Raw genomic sequence first — 17,106 nt, 5'->3', positions numbered from 1 at the left:
TATACAGAATGATAGAAAAAGGCCCAAGGTCATGTTATGGGCCATTAGGAGACTTTGATATTGAACCCAAGTATTTGGCAGAAGGTGGATCCCAGTTGTCGCCATCCAATTATGAACAGCTTGGATAGCTAGACTCAAAGTACAGAGGATAAAGGAAAAAACAGGTCTGAAACATACCAATTATATGCCAAAAAAACTGATAGCTAAATGAAATGGATGGATATTTATAAAAATATAAAATACTCAGATTAATAATACAAGAAATAGAGAATTTAAATTAACCCATCAAAGAAAAAGAAATTGAACAAGCCATAAAAGAATTCCTAAAGTGGGGGAAAAATCTCAATACCAGATGATATTAGAATTGAATTCTATCAAGCATTCAAAGAAAAAACATACTAATATTATACAAACTGTTTGTAAAAATAGAAATAAGAAAGGGTTCTACTAAAATTATTCTATAATGTTTATCATAGAATACATATGATTTTGATACCTAAACTTAGGAGAAACAAAGCAGAGAAATAATATACATTCCTAATGTGTGTCATTGCAATTTTTTTCAAAATTAGGAAAATTTTAGCCATAATATACTATACTAATAAACAAAAACAAATTACATACTTATGTCATTATTTTAAAAAAAGGCTTTTGACAAAATACAACCTCCTACTAATTGATCAATAAGCATTTATTAGTCTCCCACTTTTAAATGCATAAGTACTGTGTAAGCACTGGGGAGAGGGAGGAGGATATAAAAAGAGGCAAAAAACCACTTTTGCTCTCAAGGAATTTAAAATCTGATGGGGGAAAATAGCATGCAAACAAATATATATGTATCTATCTATCTATCTATATATATAAAGCAAATTATATTAGGTTAAGTATTATGTTAAAATTTGATATCAATAGACCTTTTAATGTAGCAAATATCTATCTAAAATTAAGTGTAAGGCTAAAGGGAAGGAAGGGAAGGAACTCCATACCTATGGAGTTGTAAAGATTAAGAGGAGGTTGAGTAAAATTATTAAAAAATTACATTTGTCTTTAAATAGCTACCTAAAAGGGCTAGAGCCAGGATCTACTCTCTCTCTCTCTCTCTCTCTCTCTCTCTCTCTTTTCTCTCTCTCTCTTACTTATTCTTGTATTGGTTTAAGTCTGGATACCATTTCAGGATGGTATGTCTGAAAAATGGAATAGTGAACTGGATCCGGAGCTGGAACTAGGGTCTACTCTGCCTCACTCTCTGGCATCTACCTTTATCCCCTTATGGATCAGTACAGACACAACTTTTATTTCCTTCTCAGTTATCAACTGAAGTTTGATGTTGTTTCTTGTTGCAGCATACCCCAATAGGATATTGGATATTAGGCTATCTGAGTAACCATATTCTTATGGAGTGACTTACTAGGAAATGTTTTTTCTCTGTTGCTGTTGTAAGCCTATATCTTTTGCCTTTTGCAATATCCCTTCCAAGATTTTATCTAGTTTATGGTATAAGCTACCAGGTTTTGTGTGATCCTGACTGTTATTCCTTGGCATTTTAATTCCTTTTGCAGGTTTATGGTATTTTTTTTCTTTGGCCTCAACATTTCTGGGACTTTTTCTTTTGGGGGTTCTTTTCAGGAGGTGCTCAGTAGAGTTGATCTTTATTTTGCTGTTTCTAATAGACCTAACAGATTTCATTTTCAAATATGATGTCCAGACCTTTTTAAAATCATAGTTTTTAGGGAGACTAGTAATTCTTAAATTATCTCTCCTTGAGCTAATTTTAAGATCACTTATTTTTGATATCAAAAATCTTAAGTTTCTTTGATTTAAAAAGAATCCTTCGACTTTTTTCCTTATATTTCTTGCTATCTCATGGAATTATTGATTTCTGTTGTTTTCAGGGAGTCCATCACTAGAGTAAGGCTTGCTACCTTCGAAGCAAGGATAGAAAAGCAATTCTTCAACATTGTAAATGGAATGACACTGAACAAACCTGAATGTTGTAAAAATATAAAGTACAAGTGTCGCCCCAAAGATGCTTTGGACTCTGAGTTTGGAACATTTCAATAATACCAGATTTTTTTCAATTCAGTTTTAATTAATTTTCCTTTTTTTTCTTTGTAGAAAATTTAAGAATGTTTTCTTTTTAAAAAATTCTTTTTTTTAGATATTGCTTTTTGGGAGAAGCATAAAGAGATATAGACAATGTAAAAATAAAGCAAAGTCAAAAACTAATTTTTAAAAAGATTTACTTTTTTTTTTTAGGAAAATGACAAGCAAGGTAAATAGGGTTAAGTGGCTTGCCCAAGGCCACACAGCTAGGTAATTATTAAGTGTCTGAGTCCGGATTTGAACCCAGGTACTCCTGACTCCAGGGCCAGTGCTTTATCCTCTGCTGCTTTATCCTCTGCGCCACCTAGCTGCCCTTTTACTTTCTTTTCTAAGTTACTTATTTTCTCTTGCTTCATGTAATTCTTCTGGGAAAATCAATTTTTTCCTTTCAGTCTCTGAAGTTATATGTCCTGCTGAGTTGAAATTTTCAGTATATCAGGATATATAATAAGTATTTATGGTAGTCAGCATCTCCTCTTTAATCAGTTCTCTAGCCTTAGTTACTAAATTGGAGTTTTGTGCCCTCTAGAATCCTGCTGTAATTGTAAGTGAAATGGTTGACCTGCTTGGTCTTGACCTGAGAGTCACTTGAATTCATTTGCTGACTTCCAACTCTAAGGGTTAGATTTCCCCTTTGGATTTTTGAGGTTTAGACCACTAGATTTTCATGGAAGTAGCACATTTCAAACAAGTTCTTAGGATACTGGAGTCCCTGGGTTTAGGGTATCCTCAATCACTTTGAAGGTCTCTAATGGACTTTCTTGAGGGATCCCTTTCTTCTTGCTGATTCAATACATAAGCCTTGTAGGTAATAAGTGCCTCTAATCCATATCTGATCCTGAGCTAGTGCTGGATTTGCTGTTACCTCTATTCTTTTAGCCCAGAGTACAAAAGTGAGTGGACTTGTAGTTCTGAAGTGGAAAAAATTATTGCAAAACTTCTCATTGGCTTTCTTTCTCTTTTTTGTTACTTTTAAACATTTTTAAAATTAATTTATTTTTTAGAAAGGTTTTATTTGAGTTTTACAATTTTTCCCCCAATCTTGCTTCCCTCCCCCCACCCCCCCACAGAAGGCAGTTTGTTAGTCTTTATATCATTCCCATAGCATGTATTGATCTAAGTTGAATGTGATGAGAGAGAGATCATATCCTTAAGGAAGAAACATATAGTATGAGATATAGCAGAATTACATAATAAGACAATTAAAAAATTAAATTAAAGAGACATGGAAAGTCTTTAGTCTTTGTTCAAACTCCACAATTCTTTCTCAGGAAACAGATGGCATTCTCCATCACAGATATCCCCAAATTGTGCCTGATTGTTGCCCTGTTGATATGAGTAAGTCCATTAAGGTTTGTCATCACTCCCATGCTGCTGTTAGGGTGTGTGATGTGCTTCTGGTCCTGCTCATCTCGCTCAGCATCAGTTCATACAAACTCCAAATTCCCATCCCTCCTGGTTTCTAATAAAACAATAGTGGTCTATCACATACATATACCAGTTTGTTAAGCCATTCTCCAAATGATAGACATTCCCTCAGTTTCCATTTTTTTTTGCCACCACAAACAGAGCTGCTATGAACAATTTTGTACAGGTGATGTTTTTACCCCTTTTCATGATCTCTTCAGGGTATAGACCCAGTAATGGACTGCTGGATCAAAGGGTATGCACATTTTTATTATCCTTTGGGCATAATTCCAAATTGTTCTCAAGAAAAGTTGTATGAGTTCACAGCTCCATTAACAATGTAATAGTGCCCCAGATTTCCCACATCCCTTCCAACATTAATTATTGTCCTTTCTGGTTATATTGGTCAGTCTGAGAGGTGTGAGGTGGTACTTCAGAGATGCTTTAATTTGCATTTCTCTAATAAGTAGTGATTTAGAGCAATTTTTCATGTGACTATGGATCACTTTGATTTCCTCATCTGTAAATTGCCTTTGCATATCCTTTGACCAGTTGTCAATTGGGGAATGGCTTGTCTTTTTTTTTTTTTTTAATTTGACTCAGCTCTCTATATATTTTAGAGATGAGTCCTTTGTCTGAAATACTAGTTGCAAAAATTGTTTCCCAATTTACTACATTTCTTTTGATCTTGGTTACAGCGGTTTTGTCTGTGCAAAAACTTTTTAATTTAATGTAATCAAAATTGTCTAGTTTATTTTTAATGGTGTTCTCTATCTCTTTCTTGGTCATAAATTGCTTCCCTTTCCATAGATCTGACAGGTAAACTATTTCTTGATCTTCTAGTTTGCTTATAATATTGTTTTTTTTATGTCTAGATCCTGTATCCATTTTGATCTTATGGTATAGGGTGTGAGGTGTTGGTTTAATGTAAGTTTCTTCCATACTAACTTCCAATTTTTATCAAAGAGAGTTTTTATCCCAATAGCTGGACTCTTTGGGTTTATCAAACAGCAGATTACTATAATCATTTCCTGCTAATGCCCCTAGTCTATTCCACTGATCCGCCACTCTATTTCTTAGCCAATACCAGACAGTTTTGATGATTGATGCTTCATAATATAATTTTAAATCTGGTAGGGCTAAGCCACCTGCTTTTGTACTTTGTTTTATTAAATCTCTGGAGATTCTTGACATTTTATTTCTCCATATGAATTTACTTACAATTTTTTCTAACTCATTAAAGTAATTTTTTAGAATTTTGATTGTTAGGGGACTAAAGAAGTAGTTTAATTTTGGTAGAATTGTCATTTTTATTATATTTTCTCAGCCTATCCATGATCAGTTGATATTTACCTAGTTATTTAAGTTTGTTTTTATTTGTGTGAGAAATATTTTGTAATTGTTTTCAAAAAGTTTCCGAGTCTGCTTTGACATGTAAATTCCCAGGTATTTTATATTGTCTGAGGTTACTCTGAATGGGATTTTTCTCTCTAGCTCTTTCTGCTGCATCTTGCTATTCATATATAGAAATGTTGAGGATTTATGAGAGTTTATTTTATATCCTGTGACTTTGCTAAAGTTGCTAATTATTTCTAGTAGTTTTATTAGATGATTTTTTGGGCTTCTCTAGTTATACCATCATGTCATCTGCAAAGAGTGAGAGTTTTGTCTCTTCCTTCCCTATTCTAATTCCTTGGATTTCTTTTTCTTCTCTTATTGCTGAAGTTAACATTTCTAATACAATATTGAATAGTAGTTGTTAGTGGGCATCCTTGTTTCACCCCTGATCTTATTGGGAATGCCTCTAGCCTATCTCCATTGATTATAGTGCTTGTTGATGGTTTCAGATAGATACTGTTTATTATTCTAAGGAACAATCCATTATTCTTATGCTTTCTAATGTTTTTAGTAGGAATGGGTGCTGTATTTTGTCAAAACCTTTTTCAGCATCTATTGACATAATATGATTTCTGATATGTTTGCTACTGATATAATTAATTATAATGACAATTTTCCTAATATTGAACCAACCCTGTATTCCTGGGATAAATCCTATTTGGTTATAATGTTTTATTCTAGTGATAACTTGTTGTAGTCATTTTGCTAAGATTTTATTTAAGATTTTTGCATCTATATTCACCAGAGAGATAGGTCTATAATTTTCTTTCTCAGTTTTAACTCTTACTGGTTTAGGTATCAGCACCATCTTGGTGTCATAGAAAGAGTTAGGCAGAGTTCTGTCTTCACCTATTTTTCCAAATAGTTCATATAGAATTGGGATCAGTTGTTCCTTAAATGTTTGATAGAATTCACTTGTGAATCCATTTGGCCCTGGAGATTTTTTTCTTAGGGAGTCCAATAATGGCTTGTTGAATTTCTTTTTCTGAGATAGAGTTATTTAGGTATTTAATTTCCTCTTCATTTAACCTGTTCAATTTATAATTTTGTACATATTCATCCATTTATTTAGATTATCAAATTTATTGGCATAGAATTGGGCAAAATAATTCGAAATTATTACCTTAATTTCCTCCTCATTGGTGGTGAGTTCACCTTTTTCATTTATTATACTAGCAATTTTGTTTTATTCTTTCTTTTTTTATTCAAATTGACCAGAGAGTTATCAATTTTACTTTTTTTTAATAAAACCAGCTCTTGATTTTATTTATTAGTTCAATATTTTTCTTGCTTTCGATTTTATTAATTTCTCCTTTAATTTTTAGAATTTCTAATTTGGTATTTAATTGGGGGTTTTAGTTTGTTCTTTCCCTAATTTTTTTTTTTAGGTTTTTGCAAGACAAATGGGGTTAAGTGGCTTGCCCAAGGCCACACAGCTAGGTAATTATTAAGTATCTGAGACCGGATTTGAACCCAGGTACTTCTGACTCCAGGGCTGGTGCTTTATCCACTACGCCACCTAGCCGCTCCTCTCTAATTTTTTAGATGCATATTTAGTTCATTTATTTCTTCTTTCTCTAATTTATTCATGTAAGCATTAAAAGATATATCTCCTGACAGCTGCCTTAAGTGTATCCCATAGGTTTTCTTATGTTGTTTCTTTATTGTCATTTTCTAGGATAAAATAATTGTTTCTTTCTATAATTTGTTGTTTGATCTACTCATTCTTTAAAATGAGGTTATTCACAGTTTCCAATTAGTTTTGGGTCTATATCTTCCTGGCCCAATATTGCATATGATTTTTATTGCATTATGATCTGAGGAAGATGTATTCAGTATTTCTGCCTTTCTGCAATTGCTTATTAGGTTTTTATGCCCTAGTACGTGATCAATTCTCATTGGCTTTCTTGATCATTATTCAGCTTTATGTAGCTGGGTTTTTTTTTCTGAAGTAGAAATTGTAAATGGAATTATCTTGTCAATGAGTGTCTGGCATGCGCCCAACCACAATGCCCAGAGGCTCCAAAATCTTCCTCAATCCTGGACAGGATAGAGAGTTTACTAGTGCTTCTTGTTCTTTCTTTTTTTTGGGGGGGGGATAATCTTTTTTTTTCTTTTTTAATTTATTTTTTTATTCTCATTTTGTACAAATGTTTTTTTACATTAATAAAATATACTTGTTTACAAGTAAACAAAATACCCCTCCCCCCATGAATATAGATAGACTTGCTTGGGTGAAAAAGGAAAGGGGAGAGAAAAAATTAAAATTAAAAAAATAATAGTAATAATTGTAGGTATGGCCAGGTGGCGCAATGGACAAAGCACCAGCCCTGGAGCCACAAGCACCTGAGTCCATATTCAGCCTCGTAAACCCAATAATCACCCAGCCATGTGACATGCAAGCCACCCGATCCCCACTGCCCTGCAAAAACCAAAAAGAAGAAGAAAAAAAAAAGACCCAGAATAAAATAAAATAGTAATAATAGTAGGGGTGGCTGGGTGGCAGACAGAGCATTGGCCCTTGAGCCAGGAGCACCTGGGTCCCAATCCGGCTCCAGACACCCAAAGATCACCCTACTATGTGGCCCCAGGCAGGCCACCCAGCCCCACTTGCCCTGCACCCTCCCCCAAATAATAATAACAAAAACTGTGCTTCAGTCTTTGTTCCAACACCATCAACTCTGTCGTGGGTGGATCACATTCTTTATGATAAGTCCATCATAAAAGTTACTTCCATATTTTTCCAATGTTGCCATTGCTGATCGCAACTCCCTCCTTTCGTATTTCTCCACTACCATGTACTGTATTTTCTTTCTCCTTTCACTCTGACTCTGCTGTAGGGTCGCTGAGTGGCGCAGCAGACAGATCCCTGGTCCTGGGGCCAAGAAGCCCTGAGCCCCCATACCACCCCTTAGGCCCAGAATCCACCTGGCCCTATGGTCCTGGGCAGGCCATCCAATCCCAGCCCCTTGCAAGAAGTAAAAAAAGACAGTGTGTCATATCTGACCACTGTCCCACCATGGTCCATCCTCTCCTTCTTTATTCACATCCCCACCCCTTCCCCTGCTCCCCCCTCCTTCTTACTCCAGTTGTCTATACCCCATTGAGTATATTTGCTGTTTCCTCTCCTAGCCATCTCTGATGAGAGTAAAGGTTTCCTCATTCCCCCTTGCCTCCCCCCTTCCATATCATTGCAATAGCTCATTGTAATAAAAAAAATCTTATTATGTGAAATATCTTGGACTATTGCCCCTCTCCTTTTTCTTTCTCCCATTCCATTTCCCTTTTTTCTATTGACTCCATTTTCACACCATATTTTATTTTCAAATTCAGCTTTCTCCTGTGCTTCAACTATAAAAGCTCCCTCTACCTGCTCTATTAACTGAGATGGTTCATATGAATATTATCAGTATCATTTTTCTATACATGCAGTTCATCCTCATTAAGTCCCTCATATTCCCCCCCTCTCCTCCAATCTCCATGCTTCACCTGAGTCCTGTATCTGAAGATCAAACCTTCTGTTCAGCTCTGGCCATTCCAAAAGGAGCCTTTGAAATTCCCCTGGTTCACTGAAAGTCCATCTTTTTCCCTGGAAGAGGACATTCAGCCTTGCTGGGTAGTTCATTCTTGGCTGAATTCTAAGCTCTCTTGCCTTCCAGTATATTGTATTCCAAGCCCTACAAGCTTCCAATGTAGTTGCTGCTAAGTCCTGTGTGATCCTGACTGCAGCTCCACGATATTTGAACTGTGTCCTTCTGGCTGCTTGTAATATTTTCTCTTTGACTTGGGAGTTCTGGAACTTGGCTATAATATTCCTGGGGGTTGGTTTTTTGGGATCTCTTTCTCGGGGGGATCAGTGGATTCTCTCCATTTCTATTTTGCCCTCTGCTTCTAGAATATCAGGGCAATTTTCCTGTAGTAATTCTTTGAAAATGATGTCAAGGCTCTTTTCCTGATCATGACTTTCAGGTATTCCAATAATTTTCAAATTATCTTTCCTAAGTCTGTTTTCCATATCAGTTGTTTTTTCAATGAGATATTTCACATTTTCTTCTAATTTTTCATTTTTTTGGTTTTGAAATATTGATTCCTGATTTCTGGTAAATTCATCAATCTCCCTGAATTCTATTCTTTGTCTGAAGGATTTATTCTCCTCAGAGAGTTTTCTTATCTCTTTTTCCATCTGGCCAATTTTGCTTTTTAAAGCATTCTTCTCCTCAATCACTTTTTGAACTGTTTTATCCATTTGACCTAAGCTGGTTCTCAGCATGCTATTTTCTTCAGTATTTTTTTGGATTTCCTTGACTAAGCTGCTGACTTCATTTTCATGTTTTTCCTGCATCTCTCTCCTTTCTTTTCCCAGTTTTTCTTCCAACCCCCTCATTTGATTTTCAAAGTCTTTTTTGAGCTCTATCATAGCCTGAGCCCAATTTCTGTTTTTCTTGGAGTCTTTAGATGCAGGAGCTTGTGCTTCCTCATCTTCAGACAGAGTATTTTGATCCTTCTTGGGCTCATTTGCAAAATATTTCTCAATGGTCTTCCTCTTGTTTCTTTGCTTGTTCATTTTCCCAGCCTAAGCCTGTTTTTTTTGGGGTGCTTCCTGAGCTTTTGGGACACTCCCACAAGGGTCTCAGTGTGCGAGGTTCTGTCCTCCCTCCTGGTCTGTGAATGACCATAAGCGCCCCCCTCTGCCACGGGACTGAGGTAGAGGGGGCTCTGCTGTTCTATAGGGGGGGCCTAGACTGCAATCAGTATCTGAATGTGTTCAGAGCCCCAGAGTCCTGTTCCAGAGGCAGAGGACAGAGCTCAGCAGTCTCTTGTTCTTTCTTTTTAAATCATTACTTCATTTAGAATGCTTTAAAATCTTTGTTATGGTTTTTCTGAGGGAATTCATCTATACCATCTTTGCCAGAAGTCATGAAATCACTTCGTCCTCTTTTCCCTCTTTCTCTATATTCTTTACTCTATTTTCTTCTTTCTGAAAGTCAGGGTTAAGGCATAGATGAGTGGAAGTAGCTATGAATAAATCATTAATTTTATTCTCTAAAAGTTCTTTCTTACAGTATTCTTTTCCTTGTCAGGAAGACTTTATTCTCTTGAATGGCTGGGCTTCTTTTTTTGTTTTTGTTTTTGTTTTTGCAAGGCAATGAAGGTTAAATGACTTGCCAAAGGTCACACAGCTAGGTAATTGTTAAGTTCTGAGGCTGGATTTGAACTCAGGTCCTCTTGACACCAGGGCTGGTGCTCTATCCACTCACCATCTAGTTGCCTCTGGAATTCTTTAGGAAATCAAATAAATGTGATTAAACAGCCCCTGTAAAGCTCAAGCATCCATTTAAAAACTGAAAATCTGTTTAATTTAGGTTAAATTACTCACATTTTCACATTCTCTGTCAGATTTGGTTTTTTATTCATGATTAAAAAACATTTCTAGTAAAAATAGCAAGTCATGCAAAAAAATTGTAACCTTATTTTTAACTTAGCCCAACCAGTAGACCTGAATATTCCCTTCCAGATGAGTGGGATAAAGTCTGAGATTTCTTCAGCAGAATATTATAGATTAGAAAATAGTTGAACTATGTGTTCCTCCTCGCTTGACAAAGCAACTTCTGGGATATTGGTGAAGAGTCAACTGACCCCATCTTATCTGTTGAAGTTCAGATGTCCATTCAGTTCCTGGTTTTGGTTTGAATTATGTGCTTTTTTCCCACTTACAGGTCTAGATTGTGAAGACCACGTTTCTCATTAATGAGGGTGGGTCAGTGGCGGGGGAGAAGGATCAAGTTAGGATAAATGTGATTCTTGGGTCTTTTGCTTTTGCCTCAATCTCTGTAATTGATTGGGGTCTGCTCCTTGAGAAACAAATAAAACTTTCTCTTCATATCTTGAGAGAACTCCAAAATTTATTTAAGTGTCCCACCCAATTTGGGGGCCCTTTTGGGATTACATGCCCATTGGGGACCGCAGCTTCTAAGAATTCTGGCAAAAAGGCACACCTGCCCAAATTTGTCAGTTTGCCATTTTCTGGATAGCCTTGTTTTCCCCCTTTGTGCAAGTGACCCAAGGTGGAGAGACTCAGTAGGAAGAGAAGAGCAAATCTGATGCAAGAAACTGACTGGTCAGTGAGGACAAAGAACAGTTATTAACTTCTATGCACAAAGGCCCCAAAAGAAGGTAAACCTAGACCTTGGAATCTGAAGGCACTAGATCCTGGAGGGTCCATTTGGGTGATTGAATGTTGGGGGTGACCCCTTCCAGTTTGGGTGAAAGAGATTTGGATCTAAAGGCACTTGATCCTGAGAGGTCTCTGTCAGTATTTAAAATGGGAAGGACCCTGTCCTAAGCCTTCCACCTCGGTAAATCAAGTAAATAAGACTAAAATATAAAGGGGAAAAGTAAGAAGAAAATGATTAAGTATTGTTGTCTTGTATGGGAAAATAAAGATATAGGAGAAGGAACATATTTGGCCTGCCTTTGGGAGGGAGAGATTGTCAGAAGAGAGGCTGAAATCTCCCCTCTTGGCATTCCTGAAATGTTAGGAATTTGCCATTGGCCTGTATTTTGAAATTATCAGTTTGGAAAATTCTGTTGCATTTTATGTGATCTGTGTTTGTGCCTTTTCTGCCTTTATGTGTTTAGATTGTCTATTTACTTGTGTGATTTATTGAATGGGAAAAGGGGCAGTCAGTGAGTTCCCCTAAAGAGTTCCTTGGGTAGCTTTATTTTGTTATTTTGGATTTTTAGGCAGTATTCATCTAACTCTCATCAAGGCTCTCCCCTTGAGTCTGCTTTTTGTCTGTTAAAATGGATAATATGATCCCTCCCTCCTCACTCCTGGGTTGTCTCTTGAGTGCTTAAAAGAAGGATTTTTATTTTGATTAAAAGGAATGGATTATGGAGGCCAAACTACTCACCCTGTTATTCTACCATTATAAGAAAGGACCCCCCCCCCTTCTCTGTTTATGTTCCCTTCTATTCCCAGTTCTTTATGATTCTGTGGTGCCAGAGTGTTTTCCTCTACCATCTTTTTAAAAAAAGAACTCTAGTATAGGGGAAACTAAATAGTTAATCTTTTTTTTTACAAGAACGATATGGTAATATTTGGGAGTTTATAAATATAGATTCTGATAATGTTGGTTATTACAGAAAATTATGGAATATGTAAGGATTTAAGAATAGAAGATCAACTGCACCCCAAAAAGGATTGTCCCTCTTTAAAAGTTATTCAGTTTACTCTATTTGAAGAAAGGGGGGCAGGGAATATTCTAATTAGGCAAAGGGATTTTTGAATGACTGTTTGCCTTCTCTAGGGTTTTAGCAGCTATAATTCAGAAGTGTTAAATATTAAAACCTTGGAATGGAAAATGTATTGTGAAAAGTGGAATTATATCTGATTTATATAGCTATGTGATTCTAGTTCAGAATAGTATGAATTAAAATCAAGAAGGGATGATGAAAAGGAATGTGGAACAGTATCTTGAGGAAAATGTGAGTTGTATAGTCTGAGTAAAAGGTTCTGAAAGTACTGGGAAGAAAATACAGACATAGAGACAATTGGGGTTTTTGAATCATTTGTTAAGTATGGAAATTGGTTGAAGCATGTAGATAGAAGATTTGAGCAGGTTTGACTTTATATACCAAAGATGGATTTTGGGAACTTTGTAAAGTGGTTTACAAATCATTCTAAGAGGAGAAGTAAGTGGTTGTGCAGTGGCCCCCATGTGGAAATCAGCCCTCCCTCACTGAGCCAGGTGGGAGGAGAATCTAGCTGACAGAAGTCAATGCCCAGTCTTTTGGTGTGGCTAACTGTTGGACTTGCAGTAGTCCACAGCAATCTGAGAATTGGCCTTGGGTACCCCTGGGTCTGGCCCAGATTCTCAGTTCCTGGTCAGAGGTGCACTGTGGCACAGGATTCTGATCCAGAGGAGACAGACACCAGTGGCACATGACTGAGTTAGTTCAGGGTGACTATTGTTTATAAGTGACTGGCCAGGATATTTGCCTGGGGAGTAGCAAATGTCCGGACATGTCCAGAAGCAGGGTACATATATCAGGACTCAACAACAAGACAGGTGGCCTCAGACTCATGTGAGATGAATGATGGTACCTGGATCCCTTGTAAAGATGTGCAAACTGGAGGACTTGTCAAGGGAAATTGATTATGAGTTAGTATGAAATTGCAAGGAAATGGCCATTTGCAAGAAAAATAATTTAAGGAACATTGCTAGGTATATTAGCCATTCTTGGGATTGGTTCAATAGCACAAAATCAGGAATTTATTTTGATCAGTTTTGGAGCCAGGAAGACTTTTCTAAAGACATTGGTATAAAAAAATTTGCCAATGGAAGGAGGTACAGCAAATTTGGATATGTGCCTGTCATGGTGATTATAGGGCTTATCTAAAAGGGGCCCTTGGAAGTAAGGAGGTGATCAGGGAGTTGTTATTTAGACTTAAGGACCTACTCAGAAATCTGAAGAAATCTCATCAAAATAAAAGAGGAGGGATTGAGTGGGATAAAGTCTGAGATTTCTTCAGTAGAATATTATAGATTGGAAAATAGTTGAACTTTGTACTCCTCCTCCCTTGACAAAGCAATTTCTGGGATATTGGTGGAGTCAAATGACCCCATCTTATCTGTTGAAGTCCAGATGTTCATTCAATTCCTAGAGCTGAAAGAATATTCTGGTTTTGGTTTGAATTATGTGCTCTTTTCCTTAGATTAATTTACAGGTCTAGATGTGAAGACCACATTCTTCATTAATGAGGGTGAGTCAGTGGTAGGGGTGGTGTGGGGGGAAGAGGGATTGAGTTAGGATAAATGTGATTCTTGGGTCTTTTGCTTTTGCCTCATTCTCTGTAATTGGGGTCCTTTCCTTGAGAAACGAATAAAACTTTCTCTTCATACCTTGAGAGAGCTCCAAAATTTAAGTGGTATTTATCCCCCCACCACCACCACAGAGATCACTAAGGTAGAAACGTTGTCTGGAATTTCTAACCCTGAGTTCTCTATTTAATTTCCAAAGGTGTGCCTGCCCACATGTTGGTACCCTCTCCCCCTCCCCCCCTCCCCCTCCATATCCTCCTTCTCTGTCAGTAATTGTGAATCATGTTTTGAAAACTTAAGATAACTTTAGATAAACCACATTGGTAGATACAGGAAAAAAAACAAACTGCTGAAATTTTTCTTGAGTGACCCCAGTTTCTGATTTTTTTTTCCTTTTTCCTTTTTTTTTTTTAAAAAGTTCAGGCCTCCTCCTCCGGGGCGGCACCACCACGCGGCCAGGGCAGGGGCCCATGGCTGGCTGGGGTCGCCCCCAGATCCTGGGCAAGGCCTATGCGATCCTGAGCGACCCCGAGGCGCGGGCAGCATAGGACGAACAGGGCACGGTGGACGAGGAGTCCGAGGCGCTGAGCCAGGAGCGGACTGGGCGGCCTACTGGCGGCTGCTCTTCAGAGAGATCACTTTTGAAGACATTAAGACCTCTGAAGAGAAGTACATTGGTTCAGAAGAAGAGCTGGCTGATATTAAACAAGCCTATGTGGATTCAAGGGCGATATGGATCAAATCATGCAGTCTGTATTTTGTGCAGAATACACCGACAAATATAATACAACAGGCCATCGATTCTGGAGAAGTTCCACCCTTTAAAGCTTTCCTCAAAGAGTCGAAGCAAAAAATGAATGCAAGGAAAAGGAGGGCTCAAGAAGAAGCCAAAGAAGCAGAAAAGACCAGAAAGGAGCTGGGCCTAGGGGGTGAACCAGGTGATCTAAAAGCACTTATCCAGAGCAGACAAAAGGATTGAGTAAAAGAAATGGAGAGTTTTCTGGCCCAGATGGAAGCAAAGTATTGCAACTCTTCCAAAAAAGGGAAAAAACCAACTGACAAGAAAGGAAAAAAATAATGAAAGCAATGCTTTTGTTTATTCAGTGGAATATTTAATTGGTATTCTATAATTGGTAATCTATTTAATTGGTACTTCCTCGCCTACTGAATAAAATGAGAAAATCTTTATTATTAAAAAAAAAGTTCAGGCCTCCTAGATCCTGAAAATTCAGAATCCACACTGATCCTTCTTTTCCCCATGTCAGCTCTTGCCTTCCCACCCTCCCCCCCAGCTTCTTGCTTCACATCCACTGAGACATACATACAACACAGTGATCATTATTTTTTTTTAGGTTTTTTGCAAGGCAAATGGGGTTAAGTGACTTGCCCAAGGCCACACAGCTAGGCAATCATCAAGTGTTTGAGACTGGATTTGAACCCAGGTACTCCTGATTCCAGGGCCAGTGCTTCATCCACTGTGCCACCCAGCTGCCCCAGTGATCATTATTTGTTGTTGAGTCTTTGCTCACAATTTAATAACATCAGAGAAACTTATTAATTACAGAGATTTAGTTTTATTAAATATAGAAATACCCCTAAAAAGGGAAGATAGTAGTAATTAACCATTAATATTGGCATTTTTACTGATTAAGGTATGAATTATGTTTACTTAATGAATGTTTATTTTCTTCTCCATTGTCAATATTCCAGAAGAAGGATCTGTTATCAACTGTTGTACCAAAAGGGAAACATAATTTAAGTAGGTTGTCTGAATGTTGAAATAACTCAGGTACTCCTAAGTAGAATAACGTGATAAAGAATTAAAATTGCATAACAGTTATCAACTCACTGTATGTTTTCTTAGTTGCAGGAGTGACTACTTTGTTGAATTGTAAATTAAGTAATCTGGACCCTCTTCCCATTTTAACTAAAAAAGCATTTTGGACTCAGATATGGCTAGGTGGGAACTCATTGTGCTAAGAGATAATGCTTTATTATGAAGACCTTTCAGATAGACTTCTTCAGTGGTTGAGTAAATTCATTTGGACTCATGGACAAAAGTACTGATTGGTGATGCTGAGAGACCACAATTCTGTGGACACAAGAATTCAGAATCACTTACAGAATGTAATTAACATATTCACTTCCAGAGATAGTCTAACAAACAAGCATCATCTGGAATGTACAACTCTGAGTTCTCATTTACTTTCCACAGGGATGTACACACACAGGCATATACATGGAATGTTACCTTTATATATACTAGTTTTCGGTTAGTAGGGAATGTATGAATCATATTTTAAAATCAGTGAGGATTGTTGTTCTTTTCTTATTTACTTGCATTAATATTCATTGCAGTTATATAATTGTTCTTTTCCTGATTTCTATAATCATTTTGAAATTAAAAATTATGTGCATATATTGGAATTTTCAGAGCTTTTTAAAAATAATCTTACTGGTATTTTTTTATTTTCATATTACCAACATTTTCTAGTATGTTTCCCCATATTCCCTCACAGGGAAAAGAAAAGAGAAAAAAATCCTAGTCTTCTTTTCTCACCTTACCCTTGTAGAATCCTTTCTAGAATCCTTTCTTTTCTCTGACTTTATCATTCAACTGAAACTGCTCTCTCCTTAAGTTGCTAATGATCTCATAAGTGCAAATCTAACCTTTTCTCAATCTTGGCTGCAGCCTTTGACACTCTCACTCACCCTCTTCTCCTTTAATGACACCACTCACTCTTAGTTCTTCCCTTCTCTGACCATTCCTTAGTCTCCTTTGCTTAATCTGTATTGAAGTCACACTTGGTAACCCTGAGTATTCCACAGAGTTCTATTCTGGGACCTTTTCTCTTATTCCTCCATGGTTGTTTATTTGGTGATTTCAAAGATGCACTGCCAGTAAATAACTTTTTGTTTGTGCATATATCTTTTTCCTTAGAATGATATAAAATATTTTAGACAACTTTTTTTTTAACTAAAAATTTTAATGTGGATCTTACTTCTTCATTTTTTCCTTTTAAAGATTTTGAGTTTTATAATTTTTTTCCTAATCTTGCTTCCCTCCCCTTACCCCCAAGTTTTTTCTTTTTCTAAGAGAAGATAACATTTGATAAAAAAAATCTTCCCTATGGAATCTTTACCTGATAGATTCTTCAAGAGGCTTTCTTCAAAAACTTGATTCATGTTTTCCTTAAATGTACTCATTACTCAATTATGCTGTATCTGCAGTAATTCTTTTGAGTACTTGTTGAATTTTTATAGATAGTTGGATCTTTATTTGTTTGAAATCTTGCAGCTCTACATTGAAAATCTGATAATAGATTATGTTGAGTGTGCCTTTCCTCACTGTCCTTTCAGTGCCACAGATGTT

The 17,106-nt window shown here is 36.7% G+C and overlaps 1 pseudogene; it reads left to right on the top strand.

The window, feature by feature from the left end:
• Positions 1–12,934: 12,934 nt before the first annotated feature.
• LOC141504138 (dnaJ homolog subfamily C member 9 pseudogene) lies at positions 12,935–17,106 on the top strand (annotated as a pseudogene).

This window comes from Macrotis lagotis, unplaced genomic scaffold (genome assembly GCF_037893015.1).
Source record: "Macrotis lagotis isolate mMagLag1 unplaced genomic scaffold, bilby.v1.9.chrom.fasta BILBYCTG320, whole genome shotgun sequence".
NCBI lineage: Eukaryota > Metazoa > Chordata > Mammalia > Peramelemorphia > Peramelidae > Macrotis > Macrotis lagotis.
Note: the sequence above shows the minus strand (reverse complement) of the source record. Positions and strands in the feature narration are given on the sequence as shown.